We start from the raw sequence: 4,853 nt of genomic DNA, 5'->3' as shown, positions 1-4,853 counted from the left end.
ATTTCATTGCTAGTGCAAACATTAAAATTCGTCTTCCTTCAATTGAAATGGAGAATTTTACAGTGAAACACGCATCAAGAGCAAATATAACAGTATTATCAAATTGCAAAGATCAAAATATAAAATACTGCAAATATGCAATTACGAAAATATCAGTAAAGTCCCCCAATGAATTAGACGTATATCAAGTTATGTCACATTTTGAACAAAAATGGCTGAGAAGCAGGTGATATGTTTTCCAAAAGCTTCAATGGCAGCCATATTAGAAATTAAATTCAAACCCATCAATAAAGTATGTTGTCATCATGGATAGATAGATAGATCTTGGGTGAATGATGCTTTCACACTAATACTTACAAAGACTTACAAAGTGTCTGCAGGTTTCCATGTTAAAACCTTCATAAATGCCAAAAAACATATCAAAGTGAATTCCTAATCAAACACAAGAATAATTAGTGCATGGAATTGTTTATTTTGAGATTTTCAGAAAATATTTCTCATACAAGTCTGTACAAATATTTACATACACTAAGGACGACATTTCAATGAGATTGGCCATTTACAAAACAACTTTCCTGTGTACACAAAAGTGGACTTTAATATTCACAAACTTCATAGTCACACAAAACAGTTAAAATCATAAATTCCATCGAATAAGCAGATGCAAAGCACAGAAAACTAACAACTTATCCAGTCAATGGACAACTCTCTGTATGTTAGCATGGGCAAGATGTTGTGATCCGAACATGACTGATGTTGCAACCAAATGAAACTCAAACATTTGTCCAAACATAGAATATTCTATCATGCTTAATCTCCAGTCCAAGCTCTTTGTAGTCGGAGTCATTACTACAAGATCTCGTGAATGTTTCTAAATCTCTATTTAAACATGTATCATACACGAAAAGACAAGGATGGATGAAGATAGATTTTGCTGTAACTGTGGTTTGACAATACTTTGACAATATTTTTTTGAATGGTTTGTGAACTTTACATGACAGTGTACCTGCCATAGACCATTTACCAAGTTAGTGAATTAACAAGAATACGTAATGCGTAGACAACCATAGGCGGATCCAGAGGGGCATGGTGGGGTGGAGACAACCAATCCCACATCCCTTGTCCTGAAAGTTTATCAAATGAACATTGAAACTCTCATGAAAATGAAATGTGTATCTCCACCCCATCCCCTCTTCTCCAAAAGCTTCACCTGCTCCTGACCAGCCAGGATTCAAAATAAAAAATTATAGGCTCCTCACACATGTAAGGGACACAACCCTGTGTATCTGAATAGAGAACTGGATTTGATTTCTATAAGCACTCTAATTACTGCAGAAACTTGAGTGGGTCTGTTTTAAAGCATGGAATGACCCTAATACTGAAATCAGTTTGTGGGATTCATGGTGACTCGCACTGCCACAGTCCACCTTCAGTGAGATTTTAGACATAAGTCTAAGCCACATATGGGACAAACAATCATCTTGGTGCTCTCAATGGGATTCCATCTCAAGTAGATCCTGTTCTGATGATAGTGAAGAAAACAAGGGCTGGCTTTGCTGTGTAACTCTTACACAGGTACAGGTTATCTAAATTTCAATGTTTTCACTACAATCTACAAGTTGGGTATACACAATCTCAACAGTTAACAGATTGTCCATGTCTATGACATTTTCCAAACAAATCGCCCATTCCAGGATGAAAATAAATTTCTAACAGTCAAAACAGCAAATTCAACTTGCTAGAGTGAGTGAGTGAGTGAATGAGTTCAATTTTACGCCACTTTTAACAATATTTCAACAATATCATGGCAGGGGACACCAGAAATGGGCTTGACACATTATACCCATATAAGGAATTAACCCCGGGTCTTCGGTTTGACGAGTGAACGTTTCAACCACCAGGCTAACCCACAGCCTCCAATATTGTAGAAAACTGATTATAGAATTTTAATCTGGTTATAGCAAAAGCTAAAATTAAGGCCAGCATCATTTAGATACACTTCTCACAGGGAAACTTCTCCTTTGGTGAGTTTAAATAGTTTCGACACTGCTAAATAAACAGTACTCCTGCCATATCAGGGCATATTGGCTTTCTGTTTGAAGAAAGCCCAAAGCAATGTTGATGCCAGGTGTTTACCACTGTGATGAGACTTAGAACAGTGGTACTGTACTGACAAAAGCCAGGAACACACAAGAGAGATAACTGTTATATATTTCAGTTACATGGCAGTATGGACGTTTTGACGGATACAGAAATACTCATCATGATACTAGTTCTAGCATCAGAGATCAACAATGCTGGTAGATTGATGGACATTTTAGCCGAGGTTTATCACTAGGATCAGCTGAAACATCATAGCAAAACTTGTAAAGGACTATTCCCCAAATTACCAAATCAAAATATTTGATTAATTTATCTCATTCCCTCATGTGTTGTTGACAAAAAGGATTTAGCCGGACATATTGGTAATTTTTTCATGATTACCAGTGATTCTTGGATCATCAGCTTCAGAGTTGACTTTGAACAGTATTTATGCGTCAAGGGATTCACTGAATCCTAAAAACTGACATTGTTCTAAAGAAAACTGTTTTGATAATAATATGGCTCAATTATTGGCTGTTAAATACAAAAACTAGTTGACTGGTCCAAGGTAATAAGCTAAGAGGACCTAAATCCACTGCCCTCCTGGTCTAGCAAGATGGTCCTAGCATAGAAAACCTGACTGAAAATTGAAAAAAAAAAAAAAAAAAAAATATTAATAAAAACAATTTTGAAAAATCTTTGGGCATTTCACTAAACACATTTTCATAACTCTCTTCAAAAATATTTAGTTGATTTGCTTGTTTTATATCATCAATGTAACGAGAACAGTTTTACTTCAACAACATTCCTGCAGTATCATAAATGCAAACATTGTATTCATCAGGGGAATCGAACAAAGGTCTTCAGTGTGACAAGAGAACGTTTTAACCACTTGGCCACTATGCTCTTTAACGGTGTAACAATAGTTTGTACTATACCATTTGCAAGATACAACAGTATCAATAGTTTGTACTTGGGGAATTGTGTGATTATACAAGACAGTGATGTGTACTGATACACTATGCTTATACAGTTTCTGAATATAACCTATTACTGTTCTCGTAAGACTTGCTGACTCAGCTCAATACTTACACTTTACTTAATTAAAAAAAATGTTTTATTTTAACATGCATGTCTGTTGTTCAGAAATGATCTGTGGGATTAATAGATCTTAACTTCACATTCATGAATATCTACAAATGGTCAACTTAGCACCAGTTCCTGCATGTTCATTTCACATATACAGTCTCTTGTTGTGTTACCATGGTTACTGTACTGTTACACCACTATATCATTTTTATCAAAATAAACAAACTTGTTCAGTCAAGCCACAGAAGTTAAAATTTTTCAGCTACATATAATGTAACTGGTGCAAAAACAAATATAGTAAGACAAATTTGTCTGACATCACACGATAACGGTAAACATCACAAGTCACCAGTGTGACACTTATTTATAAACAAGTTCTGGAATACTGGCAAAAAGCCAACTGAGTTCTAAATATAGAAACTTAGTGCTCTCATATGGTGATACCTGTCACTTTACAGAGATGTTCTTTAAATCCAGTTTTCAGTTGATTCAAACAAAATTACATGATTTCTTGAAGGTCGTAATGCATGTATATAACCTGACGTATTTGAGGTATCTTCAGCATTCCCTGAAACGATCCCTTGGTTCTATGTATTTTGTTGAAAGCAGAAGAACAACCAACTTTTACACAGCCAACAAAGCACAATATCATACATGAAATTGGGTTCTAGATTCTTCAGTGACTCTCATAAACCTACAAGACAAAGAAATATTGTAGGTTGCCCTGTAAAATATCAATGTTGTGACAATAATGATTCCAAACGTTAAGATTTCAGTAAGTATGTTTGAAGGGTGAGAAGTTTAACGTCACACCCAGCAATATTCCAGCTACATGGTGGGGGTGGTGGGGTGGTGGGGGGTGGTGGGGGTGGTCAAATAATCGAGTGAGTTTAGTTTTATGCCTTACTCTACAATATTTCTGCAATATGGCCACAGTCTGTAAATAACCGAGTCTGGAGCAGACAATCCAGTGATCAACAGCACGAGCATCAATCTGACAATTGGGAACCGATGACATGTGTCATCTGAGCCGGTTAGTCTTGCATCAAGCATGGGTATGATCAGTATTCTCGCCCTTCACAGAGTATGTTTGAAGAAGCAAACTTGTAGCTGCAAAGATCTAGCTGGTTATCGTAAATGGTAAACTGGTTCCACAGTATTTGATAGGCTGAAAAAAAAACCCACATACTTCTCGTGTTAAAGACAAGTAATTGCACACTGTTTCTTGACTGGCTGAAAATAAATTGCCTGAATCATGTACTTTATGTTTGATGATAAAGGCAGTCTGTGAAGTTATTGTTGTTGAGTTCCATAAACTGTAGAATATGGTTATATTAAACTGAAAGGGACAACTAATTTCCTATAACACAGTTCATTCTACATTTTGAACTAAAACATACCTCATGTGATTGAAACAAGAAATCAGATTCTTACTTCTGTCAGTTTGTTGTCAGCATGCTATCATAAACACAGTTTACTGTGTAAAGAACCAGTTTATGGAGTGAGTGAGTTTATTTTCATGCCGTGCTCAGCAATGTTCCAGCTATATGGCTGCTGTCTGTAAACAATCGAGCCTGGACCAGACAATCCAGAGATCAACAGCATGAGCATTGATCTGTGCAAATGGGAATCGATGCAGCTTATGGAGGTATAAACAAAAAAATAGTGAGGCAAAATCATTA

This window comes from Haliotis asinina, chromosome 6 (genome assembly GCF_037392515.1).
Source record: "Haliotis asinina isolate JCU_RB_2024 chromosome 6, JCU_Hal_asi_v2, whole genome shotgun sequence".
In the NCBI taxonomy this organism is placed as follows: domain Eukaryota; kingdom Metazoa; phylum Mollusca; class Gastropoda; order Lepetellida; family Haliotidae; genus Haliotis; species Haliotis asinina.
Note: the sequence above shows the minus strand (reverse complement) of the source record.